The sequence below is a fragment of the Lissotriton vulgaris genome, chromosome 2_1 (genome assembly GCF_964263255.1).
Source record: "Lissotriton vulgaris chromosome 2_1, aLisVul1.2, whole genome shotgun sequence".
Classification (NCBI taxonomy): domain Eukaryota; kingdom Metazoa; phylum Chordata; class Amphibia; order Caudata; family Salamandridae; genus Lissotriton; species Lissotriton vulgaris.
In genome coordinates, this window is record NC_141687.1 from 596400405 (window position 1) to 596419699 (window position 19295).

The following is a 19295-nucleotide window of genomic DNA, read 5'->3' on the forward strand; positions in this document are numbered from 1 at the left end:
GTTCTGGGGGGTTGACGGTGTCGGCGTCCCCCACTGGAGCGATCGGGGGAGGAGGTGCTGGCCATTCGGGTTCTTCTCACCGGGGGATGGCGCGGGCCGCCATGGACCGGGTGGTTACGCACGCCCAGTCCGGAAGGCCCAGCATCCCCAGGTGTTCTCTTCTTTCTACGGCGGCCCATGGGGAACTCTCGAGATCGTTCCCCAGGAGACAGTCCACGGGGGCATCATCGCGGACCGTCACCTTCAGCATGCCGGATACTCCTCCCCACTCGAAGGGGACGCAGGCCATCCGACACATGCTCTCTGAATTGTCGGCTGAACGGACGGGGCAGAGAATTTTCGGTATTATTTGCTCGGGGGTCGCCAGGTGACAGCGGACGGCGGTCACACTGGCCCCTGTGTCCCGTAGGGCTTCGGCCTTGCGCCCATTTATGCTCACCCACTGACTGTACTTTCTAGTGTTGGCGGGTAGGGGAGCCCGCGGGACCATGTCTCTCCCCCCCAGGCACGCCAGGACCATGGCGGCCGGTTCCCACTCTTGTTGCTCGTGTTCGTACTCTTCCTGTTCCTCGGAGACTTGCTCTTCTCCGAGGGCGGCGGCCGCTACCTGGCGGGGCCTCGGAGTCTGGTTCTGTGGACAGTTCGGGTCATTGGCGTAGTGACCGACTCGCTGGCATCGGTGACACGTGACATTGGCTCGGAACCCCGGGCGCATCGGGGGGTTGCCCCTGTTGGCCGGGGGCGGGGTGCTGGTAGTGGGAGCGGCCGGGACGGTGTCTTTCCCCCGGCCCTGGCCTCCTCCTCCTCCTCGGGGACGGTGATGGCCTTGGTTGTTCCTATTCTGCTCGTTCGGGCCACCCCGGCCCACTCGGGTGCTCTCCCATCGGTCAGCCTCGGTGGCGAGCTGCCGTGGATCAGTCATTTTACTGTCGAGGAGGTGCTGCCTGAGCTCGACAAAGCAGTTATTGGAGAGGTGCTCCCACACAACAAGGTTAAAAAGCTGCTCGTAGGTCGTTACGTTGCTCGCCTCGCTCCTGACATAGTTGAATTGTATTGCTGAGTATTCCTTAACTTGCACTATTGCGCATTGTCCGCTGCTTCGCCTCACTTGTATTTACATTGAATCAAGTGTGCTTGTTGCGCTGAGCGCTGCTTAGCCCTGCCTCCGCTGCTATCACCAGAGCCTTAAGAGCGCGTTTACACCCAGCGCTGTGCTCTGCCCTCCCCCACGCTGCCATTTTGTTTCTTGTGTTGTTGTTGGTCTGCGTCCCGTGAGCCCGCCCTGCCTCCCAGCTGAGACGCCCTCGCCCCTCCCCCTCCACCATCCATATATGACAGGAGTTCCCGCGTGCAGCGTTTACGCGCAGCGACCGCGCCCAACCCGCGCCGAAGGTGCGCCAAAGGTAAGCCCGTCCGCGCCTGGACCGCACCCAGCGCCAGACCCCCTGCCCCTCGCGCTCCCCAGCCCTCCCGCATTACCTACGATGCCGCCACCCTCCTAGCCCTTGACCCCGGTCGCGCCCCCAACTGCGTCCAAGCCGCTCCTGGACACACCCATGGACCTTTCTCCTGCTACTCCTGCAAATTCAGCTGCACCGACAACATCTCCGCTACGATCACACCACAGACTCTCGACCCCAACCACCTACAGTGCATCCTTCTCAACACCCGATCGGTCCACAGACACGCCATTGACCTATGGAATCTACTAGACACCATCTCTCCAGACGTCGCCTTCCTAACAGAAACTTGGATGAACGCTTCCTCCGCCCCAGACATCACCATTGCCATCCCTGAAGACTATAAGATCACACGCAAGGACCACACCGACCACACAGGAGGAGGAATCGCTATCGTCCATAAGAAATCAATCCGCATCTCAACCAGCTCTGACGCCAACCTCGCTAACTCCGAACACCTTCACTTCCAGATCCACATCGACCCCAAGACCACACTCAGAGGCACCCTCCTCTACAGACCACCAGGACCCCGCGCAAAATTCAGTGAAGACATCTCGGACTTCATCACCCCACACGCGCTCCCCTCCAAAGACTACATCCTTCTGGGAGACCTCAACTTTCACCTCGAAAAGATCAACGACCGCAACACCGCCACCCTCTTAGACAACCTTGCCAACCTCGGACTTAAACAACTGGTCACTTCCCCCACCCACATCGCAGGTCACACACTCGACCCCATCTTCACCTCCAGCAATCATGTCTCCTTCAGCCACACTACGGACCTCCTCTGGACTGACCACAGCTGCGTTCACTTCACCTACAACAAGCCGAAACCCACCAACCACCTCCAACCAACTCTGCAAAGAAACAGGAACAAAATCACCACGGACCAGATCTCCGCCTCGCTCCTTCTAAACGCCCCAGCCCACTCTTCTAACGCAAACGAAGCCGCCGCCAACTTCACCCTATGGTTATCCAACACCGCCGACACCTTAGCACCACTGAAAAAACGTCAAAGCAAACCTGGCAGCAAAAAGGCCTCATGGTTCAACGATGATCTTAAGAAGTCCAAGAAACTCTGCCGCTCCCTTGAAAAAGCCTGGAAAAAAGACCCAACCACTAGCACCAAGGACGCCTTCAAAAACGCCACCCGCACTCACCACCAACTAATCCGAAAGGCCAAGAAAACAGCATTCAAGGATCGACTTGACAACAACGCCCACAACAGCAAGGAACTTTTCAACATCGTCAAGGAATTCACCAACCCTTCGGCCAACTCCAACGACATCACCCCCTCCCAAGCCCTCTGCGACTCCCTAGCCTCATTCTTCCACAACAAGATTGCAGACATCCACAACAGCTTCGACAACCAACCCGGAATCCAACCCACCCTACCATTTGCTGAACATTCTACCCCCGTGAACACCCTTAACGACTGGAACCCTATCTCCACTGAGGACACAATCCGCCTGATGAATTCCATCCACTCAGGATCCCCCACAGACCCATGTCCTCACCACATCTTCAACAAAGCAGACTACGTCATAGCACCGCACCTCCGAGATGTCATCAACTGCTCCTTCAACTCCGCCACCTTCCCGGAAGACTGGAAACACGCTGAACTCACCGCCCTTCTGAAAAAACCCACAGCGGACCCCACCGAACTCAAAAATTACCGCCCCATCTCGCTCCTTCCATTCCCGGCCAAAGTCATCGAGAAAGCTGTCAACAACCAGCTCGCCGCCTTCCTCGAAGCCAACAAATCCCTCGACTCCTCACAATCCGGCTTCCGAGCAAAACACAGCACTGAGACCGCCCTCATCGCAGCAACAGACGACATTCGAACTCTACTGGACAATGGAGACACAGTCGCCCTCATCCTCCTCGACCTCTCTGCAGCATTCGACACAGTCTGCCACAGCACCCTTTTACAACTCCTCAATAACATCGGAATCCAAGGAAAAGCACTTGAATGGATCACCTCGTTCCTCTCCGGAAGAACCCAGAGAGTCCGCCTCCCACCATTCAAGTCCGAGGCCACTGAAGTCATCTGTGGCGTACCACAAGGATCTTCACTCAGCCCCACCCTCTTCAACGTATACATGAGCCCCCTCGCGGCCATCGCCCGCCAACACAACCTCAACATCATCTCTTACGCGGATGACACTCAACTAATCCTTTCTCTCACCAATGACCCCAGCACCGCCAAAACTAACCTACACGAAGGAATGAAAGAAGTTGCCGAATGGATGAAACAAAGCCGTCTGAAACTGAACTCAGACAAAACAGAAGTCCTCATCTTAGGTACATCCCCCTCTGCATGGGACGACTCCTGGTGGCCGGAAGCCCTCGGAAAAGCACCCATCCCGACAGACCACGCACGGAACCTAGGCGTCATCCTGGATTCTTCACTCTCAATGAACAGACAAGTCAGCGCCGTATCCTCTTCCTGCTTCAACATTCTTCGCATGCTCAGAAAAACATTTCGCTGGATCCCCACCGAAACAAGGAAAACAGTCACCCATGCTCTGGTCACGAGCCGACTGGACTACGGAAACACCCTCTACGCAGGCACTACCGCTAAACTCCAGAAGAAACTCCAACGAATCCAAAACGCCTCAGCCAGGATCATATTAGACATCCCACGCAACGAACACATCTCTGGTCACCTTAAAGACCTCCATTGGCTTCCCGTCAATAAGAGGATCACTTTCCGACTGCTAACCCACGCACACAAATCACTCTACGACATCGGACCAGAATGCCTCAACTCACGACTGTCCTTCTACACCCCCTCCCGCCAACTACGATCTTCCAGCCAAGCCCTCGCCACGGTACCTCGCATCAACAAGACCACCATGGGAGGCAGATCCTTCTCATACCTGGCTGCTAAAACATGGAACTCACTCCCCGCTTACCTTCGCCTTACCCAGAACCACCTAGCATTCAGAAAGCAACTTAAAACGTGGATATTTGACAAGTAATCCTCCTCCCCTTTCTAAGCGCCTTGAGACCCTCTGGGTATGTAGTGCGCTATATAAATTCTATGACTTGACTTGACTTGACTTGACTCCCCTTGATCCACCCCTCGAGGGCTCGGCTGAAATAGTTCACATATTCCACCCAAGTGGTACCCGGGATTCGGGTGCAGTCGCGGAACCTCTGGCGGTACATTTCGGGAGTTAGCCCATATCGAGTGAGGAGGGCGGCCTTCATGTGATCATAGGACGTCATTTGGTGATCCGGGAGCTGTAACAGGGCATCCCGGCCTTCATTGACGAACCTCCCCCATAGACCGGCTCCCCAGTCACTTCGATCGATCCGGTGAGAGGACATGGCGATTTCATAGGCCTTGAACCACTGCTGTATGTCGTCGTTTCGGTAGAACTCTCGGACGACATCTTTGGGAATGTGGACCTTTGATTCTGAAGTTCCTGGGTTGCGTGGTCGCTCGGGCACCCCCAGGTCCTTGCCTTGCTTACGTAGTTCTATTTCGGCTAGTTTGCACTCGTGTTCATATGCCAGTCTTTTTTCTTCAAGCTCTCTTTGTCTTTGTTTCTCCTCCCGCTCTTCTCGGAGCCGTAAGTGTTCTAGGTTCAATTTTTGTTCCGCTAGTTTTAGTTCTCCATCCATTTTGAGCCGTGCCAACTCTAATTCATGCAGTCTGGTTTTCTCTCGCTCTTGGATCTCTTCCCGGGAGAGACCTGCTCTCCTTTCCTCGGAAGGAGCGGGGTTGGTTTCCGGGGCTTCGCTGTGTTGGTCGCGGGGACCAGCGGTGTTTACCTCTGCCCATGATTCTAGGGCGTGTTTAAAGTCATCTTTTGTGCTCAGACCGGTGGTAGCAATGCCCAGTTCGATACAAAATTGTTTTAATTCTCGATGGTTGTACTCCTCCAGCTTGTCCATTTGGAATTTCTCTGTAGACCCGCTTTCCTGGGCCGGCATTGTGGTTTAGTCGTGGGGTGAGTTGCTTTCTGTACGATTACGCGTTGGTTCGGATCGCGCCGCTGGCCACCAATGTTAGACGGGACCTGGAGGGTCGGCCGAGGACAAGGGGAGAGGTCTCCGGGGAGAGCCGTCTCCAGCGATCGTACAGACAAGTAACTTCCCCCCCACAGATAGGCACCACACAAAGATAAGATTTAACGTTCTTTATAAGCAATCTTGAAGTACGGTAGAATGGTACAAGGAGGTCTGGACTCAGGGGTCCCCTCGATTCTAGTCTCTTGGATGGGAAAGGGGGTAGCGGGACAGTCTTATTACCAAACTGGTAGTTGCGATGAGATGATGGATAGCTCACAATCCTCGAGCTCGGTGTTTCTTGAGGGACGGGCCGCGGCAGCGCCAGCAGGTCCCGATGAAGGTGGTAGATGCAACGGATCTCGGCAGCGCCAGCCGGTTCCAAGGAGAACGGTGATTACAACGGATCGCAGCAGCGCCAGCAGGTCCCAACGAAGATGATAGTTACAACGGGTCGCGGCAGCGCCAGCAAGTCCCAACGAAGATGATAGTTACAACGGGTCGCGGCAGCGCCAGCAGGTCCCGACGAGGATGTAGATTGCAGAGGGCCGCGGCAGCGCCAGCGGCAGGACGACAGTTCACAAGGTAGGGCTGCGGCAGCGCCAGCAGTCCGTCAAGGATGAGTTCTTCTCAGTGTCTCTCGACTCCAGGATACAACTGCCTTCCTGCTCCGGAGCTGCCCCAGTTATAGGTCTGGCGGTCTTTGATGTCCGGACCCTCGCACTTGGAGGTCGGGAGGTCCGGGATGAGGGAGTCCAGACACCCAGCAGGAGGGTGGAGCCAGCGCCCGGGGAGGCTGGGGGCGATCGGCACCTGGCGGGGGAGAACCATCGACACTTCTTTCTCCCATTGACCTGCCAAGTGGGCCGTTCACCTCCTGGGTGGATTGTGGTGCCGAGATGTCGGGGCCTGGCCAGGCCCAGGGTTGGGGTCGGGCTGAGGCCACGCGGCCTCGTGGTGCAGTGTCCAAGATGGCGGCCGGGCCGGGCAAATGGTGCTGACGGTGGCCCGGGCCCGTGATACAGAGATGTCCGGGAGTGGGAGTCCCGTAGGGGACGGAGTGTGAGTTGCTTTGGTGGGTAGCACCTGGAGAGCTGACGTCCCGGCTTTGTCATGCGGGGAGGGAGCGAGCCCGTCATGTGGCCTGTCCAACAAGGCGCCTCTGCCATCATCAAGCAGACTAGCCTATATTATCAGATGGCAGACTTCCACATACTGCCTTAATGCAGTTTCCCTATAAAGTTAGATTTCAGTCTTCGCTAGACTATTAAAAGCTGATGTCTGTCTGCTGTCAGGTGGACCCTTCCCTATACTGTCACAGTGCTATCTTCCATTTATGGCCAGAGTGCATCCTTCTCTATATTGCCAGAGTACAGGCTGCTCTGTGCTGTCTCCCATATAAGCAAAAGCAAAGGGGATGATAGATGGAGTGTTGAAAATTGCTAGCACTCGCCCCCAGTCAACTGATCTGGGTTTAATCCATCATCATTCTTTAGCACACTCCGCCACCTTCTGACTTCCCTCATAGTGCACTGACATACTATCAGAGTGCACTGACATACTATCAGAGTGCACTGACATATACTCTCAGAGTGCATTGACATACCATCTGAGTGCACTTACCTACCCTGAGAGTGCACTGACATACTATCAAAGTGCACTGACATATATTCTCAGTGTGCACTGACATACCCTCAAAGTGCACTGACATACTATCAGAGTGCACTGACATATACTCTCAGAGTGCACTGACATACTATCAGAGTGCATTGACATACCATCTGAGTGCACTGGCCTACCCTCAGAGTGCACTGACATACCCTCAGAGTGCACTGACATAGTATCAGAGTGCACTGACACATACTCTCAGAGTGCACTGACATATACTCTCAGAGTGCACTGACATACCCTCATAGTGCAGTGACATACCCTCATAGTGCACTGACTATCAGAGTGCACTGACATACCATCAGAGTGCACTGACATACCCTCAGAGTGCACTGAAATTCCCTCAGAGTTCACTGACATACTCTCAGAGTGCACTGACATATACTCTCAGAGTGCACTGACATACTATCAGCGTGCACTGACATACCCTCATAGTGCAGTGACATACCCTCATAGTGCACTTACTATCAGAGTGCGCGGACATACTATCTGAGTGCAATGACCTACCCTCAGCGTGCACTGACATACTCTCAGAGTGCACTGACATACCATCAGAGTGCACTGACATATACTCTCAGAGTGCACTGACATACTATCGGCGTGCACTGACATATACTCTCAGAGTGCACTGACATACTATCAGGTGCACTGACATACCCTTATAGTGCACTGACATACCCTCATACTGCACCGTAGTACTATCAGTGTGCACTGACATACCATCAGAGTGCACTGACATACCATCTGAATGCACTGACATACCATCAGAGTGCACTGACATACTATCAGTGTGCACTGACATATACTCTAAAAATGCACTGACATACTATCAGTGTGCACTGATATACCCTCATAGTGCAATGACATACCCTCATAGTGCACCAACATACCATCAGAGTGCACTGACATACCATCTGAATGCACTGACATACCATCAGAGTGCACTGACATACTATCAGCTTGCACTGACATATACTATCAGCGTGCACTGACACCATCAGAGTGCACTGACATATACTCTCAGAGTGCACTGACATACTATCAGCGTGCACTGACATATACTCTCAGAGTGCACTGACATACTATCAGGTGCACTGACATACTATCAACGTGCACTGACATACCAAAAGAGTGCACTGACATACCCTCATAGTGCACTGACATACCTCCATAGTGCACTGACATACTGTCAGGGTACACTGACATACCATCAGAGTGCACTGACATACCCTCAGATTGCACTGACATACTATCTTAGTGCACTGACATATACTCTCAGAGTGCACTGACATACTATCAGCGTGCACTGACATACCCTCATAGTGCAGTGACATACCCTCATAGTGCACTGACATACCCTCATAATGCACTGACATACTATCAGTGTGCACTGACATACCTAAAATAATGTCCTCATACCCTGTTTTTGTAATACTGAATATGTCAGCTCGGGCCATCGGATTTAGGAGGGAGAAAGGGGTTGGCAGAAAAAAATGACTGGTACAAAGGCAAAGTTTATTTCATGGAATGTCAATGGGTTGCAGTGCAGCAGAAGACAGCGGCTGGTTATGAAATACCTTGAACAGTCGGCTGCACAGGTGTTTCTCATACAGGAAACACATCTACGCCACTCAGAGACTTAGGATGTCTTTGGTAAATATAAATGGATAGAGCACTCTCTTTGCTCTCAACATACGACACACAATAAGGGGGTTGCTCTCCTGATAAGAAAGGGAGTTAATAGTACCATCAAATCTGTCTTAACTGACTGCTCTGGTAGGGGATCCTGGTGCGGGCAGCTTTGGGGGGGACGGAAGTCACCCTGGTATCCTACTAAGACCCTAATCTAGACGATCCAACTTGCCTACTCAAGGTACAGGCCAATCTGACAGAGGTTACAACCTCAGTAATAATCGGGGGCGATTTCAATGTACTTCTTAACCCTGCTCAAGACAGGTCAAATCACAGTAAATATGTGGAAGCTCCGCATACACGGCGAGCAATGATTAATATGATCCGTGATCTTGGCCTGGAGGACGTTTGGGAAGTCCAAGTGGGAACGGTATCTGGGTTTACCTATTTCAGCAAAAAGCACGGACATTTCTCGAGAATAGATTATATCCTCACCGACAGAGTGGGCTTGGAAAACGTGGTGGATATCTCTATCCTTCCATGTATCCTTTCGGATCATGCCTCTATAACATTTGTATATATGGGAAGTAAAGTTAAACCCCCTTCTCGGTGGACGTTAAATAGAGGTATGTTGCTGAATCAGGAGCTAATTAGCAACATTAAGGAATCAACTGCCAGGTTTTTCCGAGACAACGTAGGGTCAACATCTCCTGACTACGTAAGGGATGCCTGTAAGGCCTATATTCGCGGGGTATTCCATAGTTTGATATCCTCTAAAAACAAGGAAGATAGGCTGAAATTCCAAAAAATGGAAACGGACGTATCCAGACTGGAAAATGCAAGGATGCATTGTCAACCTGAGGCAGCCCCTCTAATTCTTAAGGAATTAGACCGAGTTTGCTCTGAATATAGAACTAAGCTGGAAGAAAAAGTGAGAGCCCAATGGGAGGTGCATAGAATGGAGAATTACGAATACGGGGAAAGAGCAAGTGCTACCCTAGCTTGGAAGATTAAAGCTGATAGAGCAAAGAATAATATCAATACATTAATAATTGATGAGGCTGGTGCAACGTCAAGTAATCATGAAGATATGCAGCAATGTCTTCTCTCTCTATTCTCTCCATTATATAAAGAGGATGTTGCACCAGATACTGATAGTATTCAAGCATGATTAAACAATAAAGCCTTACCACTATTGACTAGGGATAGCCAAGAGATGTTAGAAAGGCCGATCACTGAAGAAGAAATCAGGATCCATATCAAAAAGATCAAAAATAATAAGGCTGCAGGGACAGATGCCCTCCCAGGAGAAGTTTAAAAAGTTCTGGATGAGATAATTATACCTAGACTACATGAGCTATTTAATTATATCTATATATTAGAGGGGGGAATCCCCACGTCCTGGAAAGAAGCAACAATTGTGCTCATACTAAAACCTGGAAAAAATCCACTAAAGGCAGATTCCTACAGGCCAATCTCCCTGATAATTGCAGACTATAATATCTTCACTAGCATTCTGGCAGGGAGAGTGGTCAAGGTACTGCAATTAATAGGAATAAATCAAAAGGGGTTTATTCCGGGACGATATATACAAGAACAGACCTTACAATTAATAGGATGTATAAACCTAGCAGTAGCACGGGCAGAGCCTCTTGCGGTGGCCGCATATGACGCAGCCAAAGCGTTCGACCACGTCAGTGGATCTTCCTTTGGGAAACCCTTAGAGTAATGGGATTTGGCCCAATGTTTATAGGATCTCTAGTTAAGTGCTATGAGGGTGCTTCGGCCACTATTCTCCTTAATGGGATATTAACACTGAGGTTCGAAATTCAGAGGGGTACACGTCAGGGGTGTTCTATTTCACCCCTGTTGTTTGATATATACATTGAACCCCTAGCTCAAGCGCTTAGATTAGACCCTCAAATTACCCCCTTCCGAGTGCAAGACCTCAGTATTAAACTCGCTCTCTATGCAGATGATCTGTTAGTTTATACTAGTAATCCTACAGAGGTTTTTCCTAAAGTGGAGAATACTTTATGTGAGTTTGGACGGTACTCTGAGTATGCAGTTAATCCTTCTAAGACGGCGATAATGTGTTGGGGGATTGAAGGCTGGGAAAGGAGTGTCAGCTTTGGATTTAAATACCTTGGGATAAGTATAGAGTAGGACGTGGCGAATATTCCCTTGACAAATCTGAGGAGAGTTTTGAAGGAAATTGACCATCTCTTCCTTAGGTGGAGGAATCTACCACTTACAATATATGGTCGAGTGAACATAGTCAAAATGGTAATTCTACCTAAACTGACATATCTGTTCAGTGCCATCCCTCTAGACTTCTCCGGTAAACTTCTTGGGAAAATTCAGAGCAAGATCGGGAGTTTTATTTGGGCCAATAAGAGCTCCAGACTATCCTGGAAGAAGCTAAAGAGAAGGCTAATTAAGGGGGGCTTAGCATTACCTGATATCCTCTGTTACTGCCTCACCTTCCAGTTTAAAAATATCTGTTGCTTACTGGCCAGCCCCACCGATAACAACTGGGGGAGGATCCTGAATGCCATGGTGAATCAAGAGGGGGGGAAGGGCTGGATTTTTGTATAAGTTCGGGTGCCCCCAAGTTCTTCAAGAAAGTCCGCCTAAAGGTGATTAGATCTGCACTCAACACTTGGCAAAATCTCACAGCAAGGTGGGGGATAAAATACTACTCAGACTTTGCCTCAATCTGGGATTCCTCGGGACTTCCTGACTGATTAAAAGATAGCCTGGCCGTCCCAATTGAGCGTGCAGGTACCCAGATGAGGTCTGATCTAATATCTTCAGATGGGGTCCTACCCTGGGAGGTTTTGAGAGCAAAGATTGGGGATTCTTTCTCCCGTTTTAAAGTTTTTACAACTCTGCTCATGGTATGCGGCAGAAAAGGCAAACATAGGCTTTCTATTGGAAGTAGGGACTAGGGCTTCATGTGCCATTGGTTGCTTGGAATTGGGTTGGGACTTCAGGTGGGGCTAGGGCCTCTATTGGACGTAGAGATCAGGATTGAAAAATTGGCTGTAAGGTCCTGGTCTCCTATTGGTTCTAGATTTTTAGAGCTAGTGTTGTGATTGGATAGTGTTAGGGCTAGGGTTCCCATTGGCTGAAGGGGTCACCTGATTACTAAGGCTATAAAAGGCCAGGTTTAGGGCGTCTCAACCCGGGCGTCGAGGCTAAGGGCGAAGAGGACAAGGCAGTTGCCTATTTGAGCCTGTTCAAGACTGGCCAGGGCCAGAAATTCTGCCCAATACACATACCTCCTTAATGCATCTATGTACTTTCAGTGTACTTATGGATCTATATATTTGTCACTTTCTTCTAATTTAGCATTTCCAATGCACTTCCCTATTTCTCAGCCTATACTTCGCTCAATATATATTCTAGCCCAACCTTCTGACTCATCTCAAACTTCTTTCTAATACTCTTTCTAATGCACTACCCTATCTCTCATCTATCAATATATCCTCTACATCCCCTCTCTTATTTATCACAAATCCCATACCACAACGATGTACCCCAAAATAACCTTTTCTAGACTCTCTCCTACTCTACCCCTCCTTGCATCATCTGACACCTCTTTTACTATACCGATCCCCCAAAACAAACCTTTCTAAACTCTTCCCTCTTTTCTACCCCTCCCCAACCCTTCTCAATCCAAATAACTGATTAACATATCCACCACTAAAATTACTAATACAACACTAATCCTGATGGGTTCCAGAGTAGCGTTCTACTTGCGCTTAAAAACCCCATCAGGGGTAGCAAGCGCTATATAAATACAAACCTCTTTCCCTTCACTATCCCGCCCCCTACCCTTCTCCACCCAAATAACTGAATAACATATCCATTACTCAAATTACTTCATATTTTACTGTACTAATTTTCAACACTAATCCTTTATGGATTCTGGAGTGGTGTGCTACTCGCCAGAAAATCGCTTCAACACCCATCAGGGGTAACAAGTGCTATATGAATGCAAACCTTTCTTCCCCTTTCATCCCTCCGCTATCCTCCTCACTCCAAATAACTGACTAATATCCACCACTGAAATTTCTTTCATATTTCACCCTATTAATTCACCACTAATCCTTTCGGGCTTCCTGAATAGCGTGCTTCAACATCCCATCAGGGGTAACAAGCGCTATATAAATACAAACCTTTTTTTTCCTCCTCTATCCTTCTGCGATCATTCCAAATCCAAATAACTGACTAACCTATCCGGATGTATGATGTTACAACGCATGCTTTTACCACGCATGCCTTTACAACGCGGTTTTTACAACGCATGCCTTTACAACGCATAGTGCTTTGGGGTGCTGGATAGTGAATAGTTTAATTTACTATTCCAACTCTAGTCCCCGTGGATAGTAGGGAAGGTGTTGGATAGTACATTAAACCTATGCCCTATCCCAGAGCGCCCCCCAGCGCAATGCGTTGTAATGGTTTGCGTTGTAAAAGTTGCGTCGTAAAGGCACTGCGTGGTAAAAGTTGCGTTGTAAAGGATGTTCCCCAACCTATCCACCACTTAAAATGTACTTGCAAGTTTCACTATACTAATTCAAAACTAATCCTCTATGGGTCCTGGAGTAGCGTGCTACTCGCCGAAAAAGTGTCTTGACGCCCCTTCAGGGGTAGTAAGCGCTATATAAATGCAATTACAATATAATACAATAGAGCGCAGCACCAATCCTCTCAGGGATATTGATACGCAGACTGAGCACAGGCTTCCTTTTACTGTCACTAAGGGTGAGACTTCTGTACACTGTAACAGCACATTCTTCTCCACGTGCAGAGTTCAGGCTTCCCAGTGCTACCGGGCTGTAGGCTCCCCTATACTACATTATACTGTTAGCACACAGACGTTCTTGTGATCAGTTTACAGACTTCCATGTACTGTCAGCATGCAGGCTTTCATGTATTATTAGTGCACATACTTCCATACACTGGTATGCATTCTTTCATGTACCGTCTGCGTAAAGACTTTCATGTACTGTTAGTGTGCAGACTTCCATGTACTGTCAGTATATAGTCTTCCATGTAATGTCAGTAGGCAAACTTTCGAACTACTCAGCATGCAAACTTCCATATTATGTCGGCATGCAAACTTCCATACGCTGTCAGTATGCAGGCATCCATGTACTGTACTGTCAGCATGCAGACTTCCGTAAGTATCAGCATGCAAACTTCTATGTAATGTCAATATGAAGACTTCCATGTATTGTTAGTATGCAGACTTCCGGACACTGCCAGCATTCAGACTTCCATGTACTGTCAGTATGTGAACTTCCATTTCATTTGCTGTCGGTATATAGATTTCCATACTTCTGTGTACTGTCACCATGCAGACTTCCATATACTGTCAGCATGCAGACTTCTGTGTACTGTCAGTATGCAGACTTCCATATACTGTCAGTATGTAGACTTCCATATACTGTCAGTATGCAGACTTCCACTTACTGCCAGTATGCAGACTTCCACTTACTGCCAGTATTCAGACTTCCATGTAATTCCAGTATTCAGACTTCCATATACTGTCAGTATGCAGACTTCTGTGTACTGTCAGTATGCAGACTTCTGTGTACTGTCAGTATGCAGACTTCCATATACTGTCAGTATGTAGACTTCTGTGTACTGTCAGTATGTAGACTTCCATATACTGTCAGTATGTAGACTTCCATATACTGTCAGTATGTAGACTTCCATATACTGTCAGTATGCAGACTTCTGTGTACTGTCAGTATGCAGACTTCCATATACTGTCAGTATGTAGACTTCCATATACTGTCAGTATGCAGACTTCTGTGTACTGTCAGTATGCAGACTTGTGTGTCCTGTCAGTATGCAGAATTCCACGTACTGCCAGCATTCAGACTTCCACGTACTGCCAGCATGTAGACTTCCATATATCATCAGCATGCAGACTTCCACTTACTGCCAGTATGCAGACTTCCACTTACTGCCAGTATTCAGACTTCCATGGAATGCCAGTATTCAGACTTCCATATACTGTCAGTATGCAGACTTCTGTGTACTGTCAGTATGTAGACTTCCATATACTGTCAGTATGTCGACTTCCATATACTGTCAGTATGCAGACTTCTGTGTACTGTCAGTATGTAGACTTCCATATACTGTCAGTATGCAGACTTTCATATACTGTCAGTATGTAGACTTCCATATACTGTCAGTATGCAGACTTCTGTGTACTGTCAGTATGCAGACTTCCACGTACTGCCAGTATTCAGACTTCCATGTAATGCCAGTATTGAGACTTCCATATACTGTCAGTATGCAGACTTATGTGTCCTGTCAATATGCAGACTTCCACGTACTGCCAGTATTCAGACTTCCACGTACTGCCAGTATTCAGACTTCCATGTAATGCCAGTATTGAGACTTCCATATACTGTCAGTATGCAGACGTGTGTGTCCTGTCAGTATGCAGAATTCCACGTACTGCCAGCATTCAGACTTCCACGTACTGCCAGCATGCAGATTTCCATATATCGTCATCATGCAGACTTCTCTATGCTGCCAGACTGCAGATTTCTCTGTACTTTCAGAGCACAGGCTTCCCGGTACTGAGAGTGGACTCCCCTCGAATGCAAATGTAAAGCCTTCCACAACCTCTCTTATGCTGCCACTGTGTATAGGCCCGTACAGTAACAGCACACGGACTCTGCAGACTCACCAGCACTGTCAATACAAAGGCCCTGCTATCCAGTACTACTAAAGTACAGACGTACCTCTATTGCGTGAACTATGAATATTCTGTGCTGTAAGCGTACACTCTTCCCTGTGCTGTGCTAGCAAAAAATGCAGACAGCGTCTCTTTTCATATCCGTGTGTAGGAATCCCTTCTGGCAGAGGGCATTTTCCCTATTCCGGAAGATACCAGGGTTCATTGGAGGTTCCTAGACTGTGAACGCCAAGACTTCGACAAACTGACCGAGAGCGGGCTCCCTCGAGTGCCAGAGAGCAGAGCAGGCTCGCGCGTACCAAGGGCCGGCTCCATCGCGCAGCAGAGTGCACGCGTGTCCTCACTGCACTGTGAGTGCAACGGCTTCCCTGAGCCCTTGTAGTCTCAGGGTGCAGCCGGCTTCTCGGTGGTGCCAGGGTGGAAGTTTACACCCTGTTGTTTGAGATTACAGACCCCCCCCCTGTCCTGTCAGTCTGCAGATTTCCCTACACTTCCAGAGTACAGACGTGCCTTTCTATCAGATGTGGTTATTGCCCCTTCTGGATTCAAGGGGACGAGATCAAATGCCTCCGACAGCCGTGGGGGCCACATTTATGACTAGGGGCCACGAGCCCACAGGGCTCGTCTTGTTCAGTCCAGTGCTGCGGAACAAGACACTGCTGACCGACGATTATCTCACTCCTCCTGTTGGTGACTTTAAACTGGCAGTGTGTGTGTGTGTATCACTCTTCTCGGTTCCTCGGACATTCAGTCAATAGATAACTCAGGTCATGATTGCAACCTTTCCCACCTCGGCTAAGAGCGAATGGCTGGTACCTGCCAGCGAAGAGCCCAGCCAGGTCTGGGCACGGGCTGTCTGCACCTCTCCCCTGGTGTGCAGACAGGATACTGTACTGGTACCCGGAGGACTCTCTGATCTGTGCCGGCGATGCCTGCAGTCCTGCACCTCTCCCCTGGTACGGAGGTGCAGACGGGGTGCTGGTACCCGGAGGACTCTCTGATCTGTGCCGGCGATGCCTGCAGTCCTGCTACTGCTAGAGCTGTGCACAGGAGTCACCCAACCTAGTCTACTAGTGGTGTCTACTATATGTGTGCAGAAGTGACCTGTAACTTACGAGCTCTGTTGTATGCGAAATGTGTGCCAGAGTCTTGTGTGGCCTATAAACTCTGCATAAGGTACTTATATCTCAGAATCTCCCAAAAATGGCCATGGAAATTACCCTGCATCTCAATCCCTCAGAGAGATGTGCGCATAAGTGCTGATAGGCCACATGTACTCACGTTCTACCTGCATTCAAACGACTTGGCTGGAACCTTTGCAGAATTATCTGTAATTCGAGAAATCTGCCACATTACGCAGTAGTTACCCGAATCTCTGCCAGATGTGCACAGCAGTAACTGCTATCTGTGAACCGTGCCAGATGTGTGCGAAGGTTACCTACAACTGTGCCAGATGTGCACATAAGGCGCCTGAAAGACCTCAAGTTGCCGACCCTGTGCTTTCCTTTGTATTGAGCTATATGTAGTTATGATTGGACTATACTGGCGCGGGTCTTTTTCCATCGCCATAGATGTGGGACTACACGTACCAGCATGCATAGTAAAACACAAGAACCTAAAAGCTGCTCATTTCTAGGCAGAGCTGGCCTTATCTAGGATAGCGCCCTGGCCAGACAGAAATGTGGCACCCATACTGATGCTAGTAAAAAAAAATGAGGTGGGGGTGTGGGGCGTGGGTGGGGGAAAGGGGGTGGGCTGTGTTGGACATCAATTACTCGCATGAGCAGTCCGTGGCCTATGAACACACACATCTCCAGACCTCCACAGCTCACCTAAATCATCCACAGCTCACCTGTGTCACGCTGATGAGGGGGTTGTTGATATGTGTCAGCAGGAGTGAGAGTGAGGGCGAGGAAAGGGGCTAAAAGGGTGTTAAAGCATCTTCTCCGATACGACAATGAAGGAATTAAACCGGTTTAAATGGGCAAATCTGACAGAGAAAGAAGAGCGCAGGGACACACGTATGGCTGGATCAAGATGATCAAGATGAGAGTGTCGCTGATTTTTTCTCTCCCCGATATTAACTGCATACAGCTCCATGCGCCCCTCTGAAGTTTGGCGCCCTGGGCCTGGGCCCGGCTCGCTCATGCCTAACGCCGGCAGTGTTCCTGGGCCAGCGTGAGAGCCCTCACCCGCACCTTTCCTTGCAGAAGTGAGTCTTACCTTTGCGCGGGACCGGTGGGCTCACAGCGGTGCCCGTATCATGCTGGATGGGGCAGAGGCCCTGTCAGTGGGGTGCGCCTCCTCCAAGAGGTGTCGATATGTGGTGCTGAGATCCCTTCTCCACCACTCAGCCGTCACCGTACACCGCTCTTCAAGCCGCGACCCCCTCTCCCCCTTTCGTGATTACAGGGTTTCTACGCCGCGAAGCTGAAGTGGCTGGAAAATCCTGCAGTGAGGTCGACTTTCCAGTCTCGGGGAGAAAAGTCCCAAAGTTTTCACGCCTTCCCTCTTTCCCTCCGCCGGTGCTGGCCTGTCTGAGCTGGAGCAGAGGCCAGGATGCAAGGCTCGGAGGATGGCTTGACGGTCTGCCAGGGCTCCCAGGCTGGGAGACAGCAGCCCATTAAACTTGCTGGAATGCCAAGAGATTTAATCAAACTCAGCTGGGGCAGGAAGCAGCGCCTGGGGCTGCAAACAGGGAATGCGGCGTCTGCCTCCTCGGCACTGGGGGCTCCCTTAGAACTCACAGCACAAAAGTGCTGGACATGTCCCCTTAAAGTGCCGGCCTGGCCCTCCGTGCTGCCTAGGACCATATGCTGACGTCACGCATTGCTTGCATTTCTTGACGGGACAATGCTCCAGGTTGATTGGTTAAAATGTTCCATATTCTGCAATTTCTATAAGAGAGAAAGAGAGAAACCTGTTCTGTAGCTCACAGGTAGGCAGGCCAGGGAGTGTAGCAACAGACCACAAGGAGGCAGCCTAGTCCCTGGAGAAGAGAGTTCAAGAACAACAGCCTTTATAATTCCTGAAGTTTGTAAACTTCTTCTACGGCTGCAGTCTGGCTGCCAGCTTTACAGAGAGAGGGGGGTGACTTCATATTTCACAACTGTAAGTGCAGACAGGGCGGGTGGGGGTTCGCAGGATGCGGTGCAAGTGGAGGGTCTAAAATGGAATTAGGAGAACGCCGAGGGGCTGCTGCAGCTGTAAAGTAGGTCTGGCTGGGCAGAGTCAGTCACCGGTTAGGTTGGCCTTGCAGGCGACTGAACCAGCATCATACGGAAGAGCTTTTTAGAGACACGGTCGACCTTCGGAATCTCCCAGTTTCTACAAAGGCCAGAAAACCTATACTGTGATGTCAACTTTTATGTGGGATCGAAAAAAGAAACAAACTACAAGTGGGCTTGCCCTGGCTCAGCATCAAATGAAAACAACATGTGCATCTTTATCCTGAAGGGAGAGCCGGGCTTCAGCCAGAACCAGAGAGGAACCCCAAAGCGTGGCCATGGTACTGCGTGGTGGCTGGCTGAATGCGATGGGCATACTCTGACAAGTGCTGTACACAGTTACTGGGTGAAAGGAAGTAAGGCGGGCTTGGATAACTCCTACTTCCACCCGCATTCGCACTCCCTGTCAGGAGTAGCTTGTCAAAGGTATTGCTCTTCAGCCAGGCAATGTTAACAGGGAACCAACACCAAACAAATTGTTTGAGGCCACCCTGGGCGCATATACAGGAAGGGCTGGGCGAGGAGGGTACCACGGATACTGTGTCCCCCACCGAATTGCGG

The 19295-nt window shown here is 49.9% G+C and overlaps 1 protein-coding gene across 3 annotated transcripts in view; it reads right to left on the reverse strand.

Moving 5' to 3' along the window:
* The window catches only part of COL16A1 (collagen type XVI alpha 1 chain), an 831382-nt gene extending 813512 nt beyond the window's left edge, over positions 1-17870 (reverse strand). For all 3 annotated transcript variants that reach the window (XM_086955641.1, XM_086955640.1, XM_086955639.1), the window contains exon 1: positions 17731-17870. The gene's annotated coding sequence lies outside the window, so the exon portion shown is untranslated. The remainder of the gene's footprint in view (positions 1-17730) is intronic.
* Between the last annotated feature and the right edge of the window lie 1425 nt (positions 17871-19295).